The 19,870-nt window shown below is 36.8% G+C and overlaps 1 long non-coding RNA gene across 1 annotated transcript in view; it reads left to right on the top strand.

Annotated features, from left to right (window-relative positions):
* LOC148186375 (uncharacterized) overlaps positions 1-19,143 on the top strand; it is an 88,848-nt gene extending 69,705 nt beyond the window's left edge. Inside the window, exon 9 of the long non-coding RNA XR_015775035.1 lies at positions 17,639-19,143. This is a non-coding gene — a long non-coding RNA (uncharacterized LOC148186375). The remainder of the gene's footprint in view (positions 1-17,638) is intronic.
* The last annotated feature ends 727 nt before the right edge of the window (positions 19,144-19,870 follow it).

Raw genomic sequence — 19,870 nt, 5'->3', positions numbered from 1 at the left:
CATTTTTCAACATGCATTATTTTGGTGTTTTTGGACGTTTTTGCAACGTTCTATGCTATGGCGTCTCTAGGCACACTATTTTATGCTGTTCTGAGGTGTTTTCAGCTGTTTTGGGACATGTCATTTTTGACATTTTTGCCATACTATAGCCTTGCCTTTTGGTCATTTTTTCAACATGCATTATTTTGGTGTTTTTGGCCATTTTGCAACGTTCTATGCTATGGCGTCTCTACACACACTATTTTATGCTGTTTTGAGGTGTTTTCAGCTGTTTTTGGGACATGTCATTTTTGACATTTTTTGCCATACTATAGCCTTGCCTTTTCGGTCATTTTTTCAACATGCATTATTTTGGTGTTTTTGGCCATTTTTGCAACGTTCTATGCTATGGCGTCTCTAGGCACACTATTTTATGCTGTTCTGAGGTGTTTTCAGCTGTTTCTGGCACATGTCATTTTTGACATTTTTTGCCATACTATAGCCTTTGCCTTTTCGGTCATTTTTTCAACATGCATTATTTTGGTGTTTTTGGGCGTTTTTGCAACGTTCTATGCTATGGCGTCTCTAGGCACACACTATTTTATGCTGTTCTGAGGTGTTTTCAGCTGTTTTTGGGACATGTCATTTTTGACATTTTTGCCATACTATAGCCTTGCCTTTTCGGTCATTTTTCAACATGCATTATTTTGGTGTTTTGGGCCGGTTTTGCAACGTTCTATGCTATGGCGTCTCTACACACACTATTTTATGCTGTTTTGAGGTGTTTTCAGCTGTTTTTGGGACATGTCATTTTTGACATTTTTGCCATACTATAGCCTTGCCTTTTTGGTCATTTTTTCAACATGCATTATTTTGGTGTTTTTGGCCATTTTTGCAACGTTCTATGCTATGGCGTCTCTACACACACTATTTTATGCTGTTTTGAGGTGTTTTCAGCTGTTTTTGGGACATGTCATTTTTGACATTTTTTGCCATACTATAGCCTTGCCTTTTTTTGTCATTTTTTCAACATGCATTATTTTGGTGTTTTTGGCCATTTTTGCAACGTTCTATGCTATGGCGTCTCTAGGCACACTATTTTATGCTGTTCTGAGGTGTTTTCAGCTGTTTTTGGGACATGTCATTTTTGACATTTTTTGCCATACTATAGCCTTGCCTTTTCGGTCATTTTTTCAACATGCATTATTTTGGTGTTTTTGGACGTTTTGCAACGTTCTATGCTATGGCGTCTCTAGGCACACTATTTTATGCTGTTCTGAGGTGTTTTCAGCTGTTTCTGGGACATGTCATTTTGACATTTTTTGCCATACTATAGCCTTGCCTTTTTGGTCATTTTTTCAAAATGCATTATTTTGGTGTTTTTGGCCATTTTTGCAACGTTCTATGCTATGGCGTCTCTACACACACTATTTTATGCTGTTCTGAGGTGTTTTCAGCTGTTTTTGGGACATGTCATTTTTGACATTTTTTGCCATACTATAGCCTTGCCTTTTTGGTCATTTTTTCAACATGCATTATTTTGGTGTTTTTGGACGTTTTTGCAACGTTCTATGCTATGGCGTCTCTAGGCACACTATTTTATGCTGTTCTGAGGTGTTTTCAGCTGTTTTTGGGACATGTCATTTTTGACATTTTTTGCCATACTATAGCCTTGCCTTTTTGGTCATTTTTTCAACATGCATTATTTTGGTGTTTTTGGCCATTTTTGCAACGTTCTATGCTATGGCGTCTCTAGACACACTATTTAATGCTGTTCTGAGATGTTTTCAGCTGTTTTTGGCACATGTCATTTTTGAAATTTTTTTGCCATACTATAGCCTTGCCTTTTTGGTCATTTTTTCAACATGCATTATTTTGGTGTTTTTGGACGTTTTGCAACATTCTATGCTATGGCGTGTCTAGGCACACTATTTTATGCTGTTCTGAGGTGTTTTCAGCTGTTTTTGGGATATGTCATTTTTGACATTTTTTGCCATACTATAGCCTTGCCTTTTCGGTCATTTTTTCAACATGCATTATTTTGGTGTTTTTGGCCATTTTTGCAACGTTCTATGCTATGGCGTCTCTAGGCACACTATTTTATGCTGTTTTGAGGTGTTTTCAGCTGTTTTTGGGACATGTCATTTTTGACATTTTTTGCCATACTATAGCCTTGCCTTTTTGGTCATTTTTTCAACATGCATTATTTTGGTGTTTTTGGCCATTTTTGCAACGTTCTATGCTATGGCGTCTCTACACACACTATTTTATGCTGTTCTGAGGTGTTTTCAGCTGTTTTTGGGACATGTCATTTTTGACATTTTTTGCCATACTATAGCCTTGCCTTTTTGGTCATTTTTTCAACATGCATTATTTTGGTGTTTTTGGCCATTTTTGCAACGTTCTATGCTATGGCGTCTCTAGACACACTATTTTATGCTGTTCTGAGGTGTTTTCAGCTGTTTTTGGGACATGTCATTTTTGACATTTTTGCCATACTATAGCCTTGCCTTTTCGGTCATTTTTCAACATGCATTATTTTGGTGTTTTGGGCGTTTTGCAACGTTCTATGCTATGGCGTCTCTACACACTATTTTATGCTGTTTTGAGGTGTTTTCAGCTGTTTTTGGGACATGTCATTTTGACATTTTTGCCATACTATAGCCTTGCCTTTTTGGTCATTTTTCAACATGCATTATTTTGGTGTTTTTGGCCATTTTGCAACGTTCTATGCTATGGTGTCTCTACACACTATTTTATGCTGTTCTGAGGTGTTTTCAGCTGTTTTTGGGACATGTCATTTTTGACATTTTTGCCATACTATAGCCTTGCCTTTTCGGTCATTTTTTCAACATGCATTATTTTGGTGTTTTTGGCCATTTTTGCAACGTTCTATGCTATGGCGTCTCTAGGCACACTATTTTATGCTGTTCTGAGGTGTTTTCAGCTGTTTTTGGGACATGTCATTTTTGACATTTTTTGCCATACTATAGCCTTGCCTTTTTGGTCATTTTTTCAACATGCATTATTTTGGTGGTTTTGACCGTTTTGCAACGTTCTATGCTATGGCGTCTCTAGGCACACTATTTTATGCTGTTCTGAGGTGTTTTCAGCTGTTTTTGGGACATGTCATTTTTGACATTTTTTGCCATACTATAGCCTTTGTCTTGGTCATTTTTTCTACATGTATTATTTTGGTGTTTTGGACGTTTTGCAACGTTCTATGCTATGGCGTCTCTACGCACACTATTTTATGCTGTTTTGAGGTGTTTTCAGCTGTTTTTGGGACATGTCATTTTTGACATTTTTTGCCATACTATAGCCTTGCCTTTTTGGTCATTTTTTCAACATGCATTATTTTGGTGTTTTTGGACGTTTTTGCAACGTTCTATGCTATGGCGTCTCTAGGCACACTATTTTATGCTTTTCTGAGGTGTTTTCAGCTGTTTTTGGCAAATGTCATTTTTGACATTTTTTGCCATACTATAGCCTTGCCTTTTTGGTCATTTTTTCAACATGCATTATTTTGGTGTTTTTGGCCATTTTTGCAACGTTCTATGCTATGGTGTGTCTTGGCACACTATTTAATGCTGTTCTGAGGTGTTTTCAGCTGTTTTTGGGACATGTCATTTTTGACATTTTTTGCCATACTATAGCCTTGCCTTTTTGGTCATTTTTTCAACATGCATTATTTTGGTGTTTTTGGACGTTTTTGCAACGTTCTATGCTATGGCGTCTCTAGGCACACTATTTTATGCTGTTCTGAGGTGTTTTCAGCTGTTTTTGGGACATGTCATTTTTGACATTTTTGCCATACTATAGCCTTGCCTTTTCGGTCATTTTTTCAACATGCATTATTTTGGTGTTTTTGGCCATTTTTGCAACGTTCTATGCTATGGCGTCTCTACACACACTATTTTATGCTGTTTTGAGGTGTTTTCAGCTGTTTTTGGGACATGTCATTTTTGACATTTTTTGCCATACTATAGCCTTGCCTTTTTGGTCATTTTTTCAACATGCATTATTTTGGTGTTTTTGGCCATTTTTGCAACGTTCTATGCTATGTATGCCTCTAGGCACACTATTTTATGCTGTTCTGAGGTGTTTTCAGCTTTTTTTGGGAAATGTCATTTTTGACATTTTTGCCATACTATAGCCTTGCCTTTTTGGTCATTTTTTCAACATGCATTATTTTGGTGTTTTTGGCCATTTTTGCAACGTTCTATGCTATGGTGTGTCTTGGCACACTATTTAATGCTGTTCTGAGGTGTTTTCAGCTGTTTTTGGGACATGTCATTTTTGACATTTTTTGCCATACTATAGCCTTGCCTTTTCGGTCATTTTTTCAACATGCATTATTTTGGTGTTTTTGGACGTTTTTGCAACGTTCTATGCTATGGCGTCTCTAGGCACACTATTTTATGCTGTTTTGAGGTGTTTTCAGCTGTTTTTGGGACATGTCATTTTTGACATTTTTTGCCATACTATAGCCTTGCCTTTTCGGTCATTTTTTCAACATGCATTATTTTGGTGTTTTTGGACGTTTTTGCAACGTTCTATGCTATGGCGTCTCTAGACACACTATTTTATGCTGTTCTGAGGTGTTTTCAGCTGTTTTTGGCACATGTCATTTTTGACATTTTTTGCCATACTATAGCCTTGCCTTTTCGGTCATTTTTTCAACATGCATTATTTTGGTGTTTTTGGCCATTTTTGCAACGTTCTATGCTATGGCGTCTCTAGGCACACTATTTAATGCTGTTCTGAGGTGTTTTCAGCTGTTTTTGGGACATGTCATTTTTGACATTTTTTGCCATACTATAGCCTTTGTCTTGGTCATTTTTTCAACATGCATTATTTTGGTGTTTTTGGCCATTTTTGCAACGTTCTATGCTATGGTGTGTCTTGGCACACTATTTAATGCTGTTCTGAGGTGTTTTCAGCTGTTTTTGGGACATGTCATTTTTGACATTTTTTGCCATACTATAGCCTTGCCTTTTCGGTCATTTTTTCAACATGCATTATTTTGGTGTTTTTGGACGTTTTTGCAACGTTCTATGCTATGGCGTCTCTAGGCACACTATTTTATGCTGTTCTGAGGTGTTTTCAGCTGTTTCTGGCACATGTCATTTTTGACATTTTTTGCCATACTATAGCCTTGCCTTTTCGGTCATTTTTTCAACATGCATTATTTTGATGTTTTTGGACGTTTTTGCAACGTTCTATGCTATGGCGTCTCTACACACACTATTTTATGCTGTTTTGAGGTGTTTTCAGCTGTTTTTGGGACATGTCATTTTTGACATTTTTTGCCATACTATAGCCTTGCCTTTTCGGTCATTTTTTCAATATGCATTATTTTGGTGGTTTTGGCCATTTTTGCAACGTTCTATGCTATGGCGTCTCTACACACACTATTTTATGCTGTTTTGAGGTGTTTCAGGCTGTTTTTGGGACATGTCATTTTTGACATTTTTTGCCATACTATAGCCTTGCCTTTTCGGTCATTTTTTCAACATGCATTATTTTGGTGTTTTTGGACGTTTTTGCAACGTTCTATGCTATGGCGTCTCTAGGCACACTATTTTATGCTGTTCTGAGGTGTTTTCAGCTGTTTCTGGCACATGTCATTTTTGACATTTTTTGCCATACTATAGCCTTGCCTTTTCGGTCATTTTTTCAACATGCATTATTTTGATGTTTTTGGACGTTTTGCAACGTTCTATGCTATATGCCTCTACACACACACTATTTTATGCTGTTTTGAGGTGTTTTCAGCTGTTTTTGGGACATGTCATTTTTGACATTTTTTGCCATACTATAGCCTTGCCTTTTTGGTCATTTTTTCAACATGCATTATTTTGGTGTTTTTGGCCATTTTTGCAACGTTCTATGCTATGGTGTGTCTTGGCACACTATTTAATGCTGTTCTGAGGTGTTTTCAGCTGTTTTTGGGACATGTCATTTTTGACATTTTTTGCCATACTATAGCCTTGCCTTTTCGGTCATTTTTTCAACATGCATTATTTTGGTGTTTTTGGACGTTTTTGCAACGTTCTATGCTATGGCGTCTCTAGGCACACTATTTTATGCTGTTCTGAGGTGTTTTCAGCTGTTTCTGGCACATGTCATTTTTGACATTTTTTGCCATACTATAGCCTTGCCTTTTCGGTCATTTTGTCAACATGCATTATTTTGATGTTATTGGCCGTTTTTGCAACGTTTCTATGCTATGGCGTCTCTACACACACTATTTAATGCTGTTTTGAGGTGTTTTCAGCTGTTTTTGGGACATGTCATTTTTGACATTTTTTGCCATACTATAGCCTTGCCTTTTTGGTCATTTTTTCAACATGCATTATTTTGGTGTTTTTGGCCATTTTTGCAACGTTCTATGCTATGGTGTGTCTTGGCACACTATTTAATGCTGTTCTGAGGTGTTTTCAGCTGTTTTTGGGACATGTCATTTTTGACATTTTTTGCCATACTATAGCCTTGCCTTTTTGGTCATTTTTTCAACATGCATTATTTTGGTGTTTTTGGCCATTTTTGCAACGTTCTATGCTATGGCGTCTCTAGACACACTATTTAATGCTGTTCTGAGATGTTTTCAGCTGTTTTTGGCACATGTCATTTTTGACATTTTTTGCCATACTATAGCCTTGCCTTTTCGGTCATTTTTTCAATATGCATTATTTTGGTGGTTTTGGCCATTTTTGCAACGTTCTATGCTATGGCGTCTCTACACACACTATTTTATGCTGTTTTGAGGTGTTTTCAGCTGTTTTTGGGACATGTCATTTTTGACATTTTTTGCCATACTATAGCCTTGCCTTTTCGGTCATTTTTTCAACATGCATTATTTTGGTGTTTTTGGCCATTTTTGCAACGTTCTATGCTATGGCGTCTCTAGACACACTATTTTATGCTGTTCTGAGGTGTTTTCAGCTGTTTTTGGCACATGTCATTTTTGACATTTTTTGCCATACTATAGCCTTGCCTTTTCGGTCATTTTTTCAACATGCATTATTTTGGTGTTTTTGGACGTTTTTGCAACGTTCTATGCTATGGCGTCTCTAGGCACACTATTTTATGCTGTTCTGAGGTGTTTTCAGCTGTTTTTGGGACATGTCATTTTTGACATTTTTTGCCATACTATAGCCTTGCCTTTTCAGTCATTTTTTCAATATGCATTATTTTGGTGGTTTTGGCCATTTTTGCAACGTTCTATGCTATGGCGTCTCTACACACACTATTTTATGCTGTTTTGAGGTGTTTTCAGCTGTTTTTGGGACATGTCATTTTTGACATTTTTTGCCATACTATAGCCTTGCCTTTTTGGTCATTTTTTCAACATGCATTATTTTGGCGTTTTTGGACGTTTTTGCAACGTTCTATGCTATGGCATCTCTAGGCACACTATTTTATGCTGTTCTGAGGTGTTTTCAGCTGTTTCTGGCACATGTCATTTTTGACATTTTTTGCCATACTATAGCCTTGCCTTTTCGGTCATTTTTTCAACATGCATTATTTTGATGTTTTTGGACGTTTTTGCAACGTTCTATGCTATGGCGTCTCTACACACACTATTTTATGCTGTTTTGAGGTGTTTTCAGCTGTTTTTGGGACATGTCATTTTTGACATTTTTTGCCATACTATAGCCTTGCCTTTTTGGTCATTTTTTCAACATGCATTATTTTGGTGTTTTTGGCCATTTTTGCAACGTTCTATGCTATGGTGTGTCTTGGCACACTATTTTATGCTGTTTTGAGGTGTTTTCAGCTGTTTTTGGGCACATGTCATTTTTGACATTTTTGCCATACTATAGCCTTGCCTTTTTGGTCATTTTTTCAACATCCATTATTTTGGTGTTTTTGGCCATTTTTGCAACGTTCTATGCTATGGCGTCTCTAGGCACACTATTTTATGCTGTTTTGAGGTGTTTTCAGCTGTTTTTGGGACATGTCATTTTTGACATTTTTTGCCATACTATAGCCTTGCCTTTTTGGTCATTTTTTCAACATGCATTATTTTGGTGTTTTTGGCCATTTTTGCAACGTTCTATGCTGTGGCGTCTCTAGGCACACTATTTTATGCTGTTCTGAGGTGTTTTCAGCTGTTTCTGGCACATGTCATTTTTGACATTTTTTGCCATACTATAGCCTTGCCTTTTTGGTCATTTTTTCAACATCCATTATTTTGGTGTTTTTGGCCATTTTTGCAACGTTCTATGCTATGGCTGCCTCTAGGCACACTATTTTATGCTGTTTTGAGGTGTTTTCAGCTGTTTTTGGGACCTGTCATTTTTGACATTTTTTGCCATACTATAGCCTTGCCTTTTTGGTCATTTTTTCAACATCCATTATTTTGGTGTTTTTCGCCATTTTTGCAACGTTCTATGCTATGGCGTCTCTAGGCACACTATTTTATGCTGTTTTGAGGTGTTTTCAGCTGTTTCTGGCACATGTCATTTTTGACATTTTTTTCCATACTATAGCCTTGCCTTTTCGGTCATTTTTTCAACATGCATTATTTTGATGTTTTTGGACGTTTTTGCAACGTTCTATGCTATGGCGTCTCTACACACACTATTTTATGCTGTTTTGAGGTGTTTTCAGCTGTTTTTGGGACATGTCATTTTTGACATTTTTTGCCATACTATAGCCTTGCCTTTTCGGTCATTTTTTCAACATGCATTATTTTGGTGTTTTTGGCCATTTTTGCAACGTTCTATGCTATGGCGTCTCTAGGCACACTATTTTATGCTGTTCTGAGGTGTTTTCAGCTGTTTTTGGGACATGTCATTTTTGACATTTTTTGCCATACTATAGCCTTGCCTTTTTGGTCATTTTTTCAACATGCATTATTTTGGTGTTTTTGGACGTTTTTGCAACGTTCTATGCTATGGCGTCTCTAGGCACACTATTTTATGCTGTTCTGAGGTGTTTTCAGCTGTTTCTGGCACATGTCATTTTTGACATTTTTTGCCATACTATAGCCTTGCCTTTACGGTCATTCTTTCAACATGCATTATTTTGATGTTTTGGACCGGTTTTGCAACGTTCTATGCTATGTATGCCTCTACACACACACTATTTTATGCTGTTTTGAGGTGTTTTCAGCTGTTTTTGGGACATGTCATTTTTGACATTTTTTGCCATACTATAGCCTTGCCTTTTTGGTCATTTTTTCAACATGCATTATTTTGGCGTTTTTGGACGTTTTTGCAACAATCTATGCTATGGTGTGTCCTGGCACACTATTTAATGCTGTTTTGAGGTGTTTTCAGCTGTTTTTGGGACATGTCATTTTTGACATTTTTTGCCATACTATAGCCTTGCCTTTTTGGTCATTTTTTCAACATGCATTATTTTGGTGTTTTTGGACGTTTTTGCAACGTTCTATGCTATGGCGTCTCTAGGCACACTATTTTATGCTGTTCTGAGGTGTTTTCAGCTGTTTCTGGCACATGTCATTTTTGACATTTTTTGCCATACTATAGCCTTGCCTTTTCGGTCATTTTTTCAACATGCATTATTTTGGTGTTTTGGGCCGGTTTTGCAACGTTCTATGCTATGGCGTCTCTACACACACTATTTTATGCTGTTTTGAGGTGTTTTCAGCTGTTTTGGGGACATGTCATTTTTGACATTTTTTGCCATACTATAGCCTTGCCTTTTTGGTCATTTTTTCAACATCCATTATTTTGGTGTTTTTGGCCATTTTTGCAACGTTCTATGCTATGGCGTCTCTGCACACACTATTTTATGCTGTTTTGAGGTGTTTTCAGCTGTTTTTGGGACATGTCATTTTTGACATTTTTTGCCATACTATAGCCTTGCCTTTTTGGTCATTTTTTCAACATGCATTATTTTGGTGTTTTTGGCCATTTTTGCAACGTTCTATGCTATGGCGTCTCTGCACACACTATTTTATGCTGTTTTGAGGTGTTTTCAGCTGTTTTTGGGACATGTCATTTTTGACATTTTTTGCCATACTATAGCCTTGCCTTTTTGGTCATTTTTTCAACATGCATTATTTTGGCGTTTTTGGACGTTTTTGCAACGTTCTATGCTATGGCGTCTCTAGGCACACTGTTTTATGCTGTTCTGAGGTGTTTTCAGCTGTTTCTGGCACATGTCATTTTTGACATTTTTTGCCATACTATAGCCTTGCCTTTTCGGTCATTTTTTCAACATGCATTATTTTGGTGTTTTGGGCCGGTTTTGCAACGTTCTATGCTATGGCGTCTCTACACACACTATTTTATGCTGTTTTGAGGTGTTTTCAGGTATTTCTGGCACATGTCATTTTTGACATTTTTTGCCATACTATAGCCTTGCCTTTTCGGTCATTTTTTCAACATGCATTATTTTGGTGTTTTGGGCCGGTTTTGCAACGTTCTATGCTATGGCGTCTCTACACACACTATTTTATGCTGTTTTGAGGTGTTTTCAGCTGTTTTTGGGACATGTCATTTTTGACATTTTTTGCCATACTATAGCCTTGCCTTTTTGGTCATTTTTTCAACATCCATTATTTTGGTGTTTTTGGCCATTTTTGCAACATTCTATGCTATGGCGTCTCTGCACACACTATTTTATGCTGTTCTGAGGTGTTTTCAGCTGTTTTTGGGACATGTCATTTTTGACATTTTTTGCCATACTATAGCCTTGCCTTTTCGGTCATTTTTTCAACATGCATTATTTTGGTGGTTTTGGACGTTTTTGCAACGTTCTATGCTATGGCGTCTCTAGGCACACTATTTTATGCTGTTCTGAGGTGTTTTCAGCTGTTTTTGGGACATGTCATTTTTGACATTTTTTGCCATACTATAGCCTTGCCTTTTTGGTCATTTTTTCAACATGCATTATTTTGGTGTTTTTGGACGTTTTTGCAACGTTCTATGCTATGGCGTCTCTAGGCACACTATTTTATGCTGTTCTGAGGTGTTTTCAGCTGTTTCTGGCACATGTCATTTTTGACATTTTTTGCCATACTATAGCCTTGCCTTTACGGTCATTTTTTCAACATGCATTATTTTGGTGTTTTGGACCGGTTTTGCAACGTTCTATGCTATGGCGTCTCTACACACACTATTTTATGCTGTTTTGAGGTGTTTTCAGCTGTTTTTGGGACATGTCATTTTTGACATTTTTTGCCATACTATAGCCTTGCCTTTTTGGTCATTTTTTCAACATGCATTATTTTGGCGTTTTTGGACGTTTTTGCAACACTCTGTGCTATTGTGTGTCCTGGCACACTATTTAATGCTGTTTTGAGGTGTTTTCAGCTGTTTTTGGGACATGTCATTTTTGACATTTTTTGCCATACTATAGCCTTGCCTTTTTGGTCATTTTTTCAACATGCATTATTTTGGTGTTTTTGGACGTTTTTGCAACGTTCTATGCTATGGCGTCTCTAGGCACACTATTTTATGCTGTTCTGAGGTGTTTTCAGCTGTTTCTGGCACATGTCATTTTTGACATTTTTTGCCATACTATAGCCTTGCCTTTTCGGTCATTTTTCAACATGCATTATTTTGGTGTTTTGGGCGGTTTTGCAACATTCTATGCTATGGCGTCTCTACACACACTATTTTATGCTGTTTTGAGGTGTTTTCAGCTGTTTTGGGGACATGTCATTTTTGACATTTTTTGCCATACTATAGCCTTGCCTTTTTGGTCATTTTTTCAACATCCATTATTTTGGTGTTTTTGGCCATTTTTGCAACGTTCTATGCTATGGCGTCTCTGCACACACTATTTTATGCTGTTTTGAGGTGTTTTCAGCTGTTTTTGGGACATGTCATTTTTGACATTTTTTGCCATACTATAGCCTTGCCTTTTTGGTCATTTTTTCAACATCCATTATTTTGGCGTTTTTGGCCATTTTTGCAACGTTCTATGCTATGGCGTCTCTGCACACACTATTTTATGCTGTTTTGAGGTGTTTTCAGCTGTTTTTGGGACATGTCATTTTTGACATTTTTTGCCATACTATAGCCTTGCCTTTGTGGTCATTTTTCAACATGCATTATTTTGGTGTTTTGGACGTTTTTGCAACGTTCTATGCTATGGCGTCTCTAGGCACACTATTTTATGCTGTTCTGAGGTGTTTTCAGCTGTTTCTGGCACATGTCATTTTTGACATTTTTTGCCATACTATAGCCTTGCCTTTTCGGTCATTTTTTCAACATGCTTTATTTTGGTGTTTTGGGCCGGTTTTGCAACGTTCTATGCTATGGCGTCTCTAGACACACTATTTTTTGCATTTTTGAGGTGTTTTCAGCTGTTTTTGGGACATGTCATTTTTGACATTTTTTGCCATACTATAGCCTTGCCTTTTTGGTCATTTTTTCAACATGCATTATTTTGGTGTTTTTGGACGTTTTTGCAACGTTCTATGCTATGGCGTCTCTAGGCACACTATTTTATGCTGTTCTGAGGTGTTTTCAGGTATTTCTGGCACATGTCATTTTTGACATTTTTTGCCATACTATAGCCTTGCCTTTTCGGTCATTTTTTCAACATGCATTATTTTGGTGTTTTGGGCCGGTTTTGCAACGTTCTATGCTATGGCGTCTCTACACACACTATTTTATGCTGTTTTGAGGTGTTTTCAGGTATTTCTGGCACATGTCATTTTTGACATTTTTTGCCATACTATAGCCTTGCCTTTTCGGTCATTTTTTCAACATGCATTATTTTGGTGTTTTGGGCCGGTTTTGCAACGTTCTATGCTATGGCGTCTCTACACACACTATTTTATGCTGTTTTGAGGTGTTTTCAGCTGTTTTTGGGACATGTCATTTTTGACATTTTTTGCCATACTATAGCCTTGCCTTTTTGGTCATTTTTTCAACATCCATTATTTTGGTGTTTTTGGCCATTTTTGCAACATTCTATGCTATGGCGTCTCTGCACACACTATTTTATGCTGTTCTGAGGTGTTTTCAGCTGTTTTTGGGACATGTCATTTTTGACATTTTTTGCCATACTATAGCCTTGCCTTTTTGGTCATTTTTTCAACATGCATTATTTTGGCGTTTTTGGACGTTTTTGCAACGTTCTATGCTATGGCGTCTCTAGGCACACTATTTTATGCTGTTCTGAGGTGTTTTCAGCTATTTCTGGCACATGTCATTTTTGACATTTTTTGCCATACTATAGCCTTGCCTTTACGGTCATTTTTTCAACATGCATTATTTTGGTGTTTTGGGCCAGTTTTGCAACGTTCTGTGCTATGGTGTGTCTAGGCACACTATTTAATGCTGTTCTGAGGTGTTTTCAGCTGTTTTTGGCACATGTCATTTTTGACATTTTTTGCCATACTATAGCCTTGCCTTTTCGGTCATTTTTTCAACATGCATTATTTTGGTGTTTTGGGCCGGTTTTGCAACGTTCTATGCTATGGCGTCTCTAGGCACACTATTTGATGCTGTTCTGAGGTGTTTTCAGCTGTTTTTGGCACATGTCATTTTTGACATTTTTTGCCATACTATAGCCTTGCCTTTTCGGTCATTTTTTCAACATGCATTATTTTGGTGTTTTTGGCTGTTCTTGCAACGTTCTATGCTATGGCGTCTCTAGAAACACTATTTAATGCTGTTTTGAGGTGTTTTCAGCTGTTTTTGGGACATGTCATTTTTGACATTTTTTGCCATACTATAGCCTTGCCTTTTCGGTCATTTTTTCAACATGCATTATTTTGGTGTTTTTGGCCATTTTTGCAACGTTCTATGCTGTGGCGTCCCTAGAAACACTATTTAATGCTGTTTTGAGGTGTTTTCAGCTGTTTTTGGCACATGTCATTTTTGACATTTTTTGCCATACTATAGCCTTGCCTTTTCTGTCATTTTTTCAACATGCATTGTTTTGGCGTTTTTGGACGTTTTTGCAACGTTCTATGCTATGGCGTCTCTAGGCACACTATTTTATGCTGTTCTGAGGTGTTTTCAGCTGTTTTTGGCACATGTTTTGGTGTTTTTGGACATTTTTGCAACGTTCTATGCTATGGTGTGTTCAGGCACACCATTTTATGCGGTTCTGAGGTGTTTTCAGCTGTTTTTGGGACATGTCATTTTTGACATTTTTTGCCATACTATAGCCTTGCCTTTTTGGTAATTTTTTCAACATGCATTATTTTGGTGGTTTTGGCTGTTTTTGCAACAATCTATGCTATGGTGTGTCCTGGCACACCATTTTATGCGGTTCTGAGGTGTTTTCAGCTGTTTTTGGGACATGTCATTTTTGACATTTTTTGCCATACTATAGCCTTGCCTTTTCGGTCATTTTTTCAACATGCATTGTTTTGGCGTTTTTGGACGTTCTTGCAACACTCTATGCTATGGTGTCTCTAGGCACACTATTTTATGCTGTTCTGAGGTGTTTTCAGCTGTTTTTGGCACATGTCATTTTTGACATTTTTTGCCATACTATAGCCTTGCCTTTTTGGTCATTTTTTCAACATACATTATTTTGGTGTTTTTGGCTGTTTTTGCAGCAATCTATGCTATGGTGTGTCCTGGCACACCATTTTATGCGGTTCTGAGGTGTTTTCAGCTGTTTTTGGGACATGTCATTTTTGACATTTTTTGCCATACTATAGCCTTGCCTTTTCGGTCATTTTTTCAACATGCATTGTTTTGGCGTTTTTGGACGTTCTTGCAACACTCTATGCTATGGTGTCTTTAGGCACACTATTTTATGCTGTTTTGAGGTGTTTTCAGCTGTTTTTGGCACATGTCATTTTTGACATTTTTTGCCATACTATAGCCTTGCCTTTTTGGTCATTTTTTCAACATGCATTATTTTGGTGTTTTTGGCCATTTTTGCAACAATCTATGCTATGGTGTCTCTAGGCACACTATTTTATGCTGCTCTGAGGTGTTTTCAGCTGTTTTTGGCACATGTCATTTTTGACATTTTTTGCCATACTATAGCCTTGCCTTTTTGGTAATTTTTTCAACATGCATTATTTTGGTGTTTTTGGCTGTTTTTGCAACAATCTATGCTATGGTGTGTCCTGGCACACCATTTTATGCAGTTCTGAGGTGTTTTCAGCTGTTTTTGGGACATGTCATTTTTGACATTTTTTGCCATACTATAGCCTTGCCTTTTTGGTCATTTTTTCAACATGCATTATTTTGGTGTTTTTGGCCATTATTGCAACGTTCTATGCTATGGCGTCTCTTGACACACTATTTTATGCTGTTTTGAGGTGTTTTCAGCTGTTTTTGGGACATGTCATTTTTGACATTTTTTGCCATACTATAGCCTTGCCTTTTCGGTCATTTTTTCAACATGCATTATTTTTGTGTTTTGGGCCATTTTTGCAACGTTCTATGCTATGGCGTCTCTAGGCACACTATTTTATGCTGTTTTGAGGTGTTTTCAGCTGTTTTTGGCACATGTCATTTTTGACATTTTTTGCCATACTATAGCCTTGCCTTTTCGGTCATTTTTTCAACATGCATTATTTTGGTGTTTTTGGCCGGTTTTGCAACGTTCTATGCTATGGTGTCTCTAGACACACTATTTTATGCTGTTTTGAGTTGTTTTCAGTTGTTTTTGGGACATGTCATTTTTTGCCATACTATAACTTTGCCTTTTCGGTCATTTTTTCAACATGTATTATTTGGGTGTTTTTGGACGTTTTTGCAACAATCTATGGCGTCTCTAGTCAAACTATTTCATGCTGTTTTGAGGTGTTTTCAGCTGTTTTTGGCACATGTCATTGTTGACTTTGTTTACCATATTATAGCCTTGCCTTTTTGGTCATTTTTTCAACATGCATTATTTTGGTGTTTTTGGCCGTTTTTGCAACATTTTATGCTATGGCGCATCTTAACACGCTATTCGATGTTGTTCTGGGGTGTATTCAGCTGTTTTTGAGACATGTCATATTCTTACTTTTTTTTTCCATACTATAGCCTTGCCTTTTCAGTCATTTTTTGAACAAGCATTATCACAGTGTTTTTGGCCATTTTTGCAACGTTTTTTGCTAAGGTGTTTCTTGTCAAGCTATTTTATGCTGTTTTGAAGTGTTTTCAGTTTTTTTGGAACATGTCGTATTTCACATTTTTAGCCACACTATAGCCTTTCCTCTTCGATCATTGTTTAAACATGCTATATTATGGTCTTTTTGGCCATTTTTGCAACATTTTATGCTATGGCGTGTCTAGGCATGCTACTTTATGCTGTTTTAAGTTGTTTTCCGCTGTTTAAAAACACCATAAAATGGCATGTGGAAAAAACAACCAAAAATGCCTATGGCATAAATTAACAAATTTTTATATGTTAAAAACATGCTGATATACACATACCATAGCATGCAGAGACAGTATGGTGTAGCTTGTTGCAAAATCAGCCAAAAACACAATAATACAGCATGTCTTAAAAGCATCCAAAGATGTCATACTAAAGTATGGTTAAAAAATGTAAAAATAAAATGCCATACTATAGTTTGGCAAAAATCTCAAAATATAGAATGTCAAAAAACACTGACAAATTACATAAAATAGTGTACCAAGAAATGTCATAGTATATAACCAAATCGGCCAAAAACACATGACAAAGAAACATCTAAAAATGCCATACTACAGTACGGCAAACAGTCCACAAAATAGCTGAAAACCACATAAAATAGCGTGCCAAGACACAATGTTAAAAAAACAGCCACTATAGTACGTCATCAAAACTTTTATCAAAATGTCAGCTGTCATTTGAAAAATGTATCAAAAGTTCATAGTATAGTATGTCGTCCAAATGTTGTTCAAAATGTCATAGTTGTTCAAAAAATCATAAAAAGGTCTGGTATCGTATGTCGTCCAAAAATTTTACAAAACATCATAGTGTAGTATGACATCCAAAAATAGATCATCACATCATAGAATAGTATGTCAATCAAAAAAATCATAAAAACATCATAGTATAGTATTTCATCCAAAAATGTATCAAAACTTCATTGCAAAGTATGTTGTCTAAAAATTTAACAAAACATCATAGCATAGTATGTCGTCAAAAAATTGATCATAACGTCATAGTATAGTATGTGGTCCCAAAAAATGTATTAAACTAATAAAAACATCATGGTATCTTATGTCTTTCTAAAAATCATAAAAACATCATTGTTTAGTATGTTGTCCAAAAATGTATCGAAACATCATGACAATATGTGATCAAAAAAATCATCAAAACGTCCTATCGTAATGTTTATCAATTACGGTTCTTATCAATTCCTAGTTTCGATTCTAATATCGGGGGAGAAAAAAAAGTGGTCAACTGTTTTGATAACAAAAACATATTTATCCTTTTTAGTGTTAACTGACCTTTCACAAAGTAAATAAAAATGTATGGTCCAGATATCCATTAAAAACATAAGAGTGAATGTCAAAAAGCACTTATTGAACCAAAAGTGAATTAAGCCTTGAGCAACACCTAATAACTGCACTTTAAGTTGCACTGGGACAGCAGCAGTGACACCCTGTGGTAGATAGGCAACATAACAAAAGTAAACCCCTCAATGTTTGAACTAAAGTGCATGTAGTGGCAGTGTACAATACCTAACCAGATCAAAAAAAAAGTCAATAAGTAAAAACAGAGGGACTTGTGTGTTATGTATATACATATAAATATATATGGTTAACTTTTACAGACGAGCAACAGAAACATACTGTCTGGAAACATCACGAGCTAGCATGGTACCAGGACAGAAAAAACTGCAGAGAACATCACTGGTTCCCATCTACAGAGCACAATGACCTCAGTGAAGTGAGGTGTCTGCACAGAGCACAAAGGATACTGAAAGACAGCAGCCACCACAGCCACAGCCTGTTCACCCTGCTGAAATCAGGAAAAACATACAGCAGTATCCGCTGCCGAACCACCAGACTACAGAGCAGCTTCTTTCCCCAGGCTGTGAGACTCATCAACTTCTCCTTCGACCCCAAAAGATGTAGCAGGATTTGGGGAGAAATTTTAATTTCATTTTTTTTCAACTATGTTTAAAAAATGACAAATAAATCTACCTTGTACCTTTAATTATGACAATAACTGATGAGGATGAAAGGTGGAGGATGAATAGTTAAAAACTGTTTAAGCATAGATTTGTGTGTACGCGCTGTTTGTGAATGAGGCCCAATGTTGGCACTAGAAAAGCAGAGAGCAGAATGCTAACACACTGAGAATATCTAACATCATGCAACTGCTCATTGTTTTATAAACAATATCTAACAGAGTTACACAAATTAACTAAGTTTCGGACTGCTGGGGGGAAAACACTCTGCTGCCAGCATCAACCCATCTCGAATCATCTCGAATCATCTCGAATCATCTCGGCCAATCCAATCATAAAGTACACCAGATCCCAGAATTGCCAATCTGCAGAAGCCATGTCACTGAGGGTCACCCATTCAGCGCTGGACACGAACACCAGGAGTAAAAAACAAGGATTTTCACTCGCCTGGAACATTACTGATGCCACTCTCAAGAAATAATAATAACAATAAAAATATGGCTCAAAATGATTAGTTAAGCTGGGGTGAAAAAAACAACTGAAATTCCACTCTGGAGGATTGATCACATAAAGTGTAGATTTTAAATCTGAAACATATTTAGATGCTGAAAATGTTGGAAAAGATTCCATATGTTAGGACTAGGGGCGATATATCAAATATACTTGATGTATCTCAGCTTGTTCCATGTGCAATATATAAAATGACTATATCGCGAGCATCAAGAATAACGTGTTACATTGTTTGGATGAGCCACCGGCATTTCAGCACTCTCCTCTCGGGCTCTCTGCCTCCCACAGACACATACACAGAGCAGGGCTTTTGCAGGCTGCTCCAGGCAGGAAAAAATTCCCCTCCACATTCGATATATTTTTTATTATTTTAAAAAGTATATTTTTGTATATCTAATGTACAAATTGTACATGTATGTTACCCCTAGGTTAATTTAAAGGCCTATGTTTGTTAAATTTGCTGTGTGATTTCAGATGTTCAGTTCATTTTGGCCTGATATTATTTATTTTCTTATGGCACTGGCTTAATGAACAGGCACATCTACATGTAGCACTTTACTTGAAAAATCATTGTTGTACATGTTATTCACCACTTTTCTATGCAGCTGAAATAAATGTCAGACTGACTGAATGACATCTGATATGCAGTTTTTGGAAATTTGACCTATGATTCAGATTTTTTTTGTATGAGAAGAAAAAGAGAGTCACAATAATCAATACTATCGATTACTTGTAGAATTGCAATAAATCAGAATGAAAATACAAATCCCATCTGCACCTAAGTATTGTGATAAAATCGAATTGGAACAAAAGCATATTATCCCAGCTACTATTTTGTTACATTTTGCAACCAGAATTTCATTACAAAAGTACTTTCTTTAACATCCTTATAAACGTATTTCATTAAATGTTATGTTATGTTAAATGTTATTGCAATGTTATTGTTTTTTTTTTGCAAAAATATGCAAGTTGAAATCACAAAGAAGCCATTCCATGCTTCAAATAACAGTATTGGGGGGCCTGAAAACCATAAACTTTGTATGTGAATTTGGGTTGTTTTAGGGGAAAAGCCAGTTCCCTTTTGGGGGTGTGGTGATACTGCAGTAAATTAGCATACCGGATTTCTTTGGCTATTCATGTGCTTTTGTTCCTTTTTTTGGCATATCAGCTGCACGTTAAAAAGGAACCACATGGCTACTTGAGCAGCCGCTCCTGCATTTAAAGTAGGCTAGTACCTGTTACTGCTGTGTGGAAGCTGTGTGTGTTTTCATCATTGAATGAAGAGGGAGCAGCAAAAACGCATTGCAGAAGAACTGAATCAGGGCTGTTATAGCGCAAATCTTTAGCAGTAATTCTTCAAGA

Source organism: Plectropomus leopardus, chromosome 19, assembly GCF_026936395.1.
Source record: "Plectropomus leopardus strain MGB_pleo_1.0 chromosome 19, ASM2693639v1, whole genome shotgun sequence".
Taxonomy (NCBI): Eukaryota; Metazoa; Chordata; class Actinopteri; order Perciformes; family Serranidae; genus Plectropomus; species Plectropomus leopardus.
This window is presented reverse-complemented; position numbering and strand designations above follow the sequence as displayed.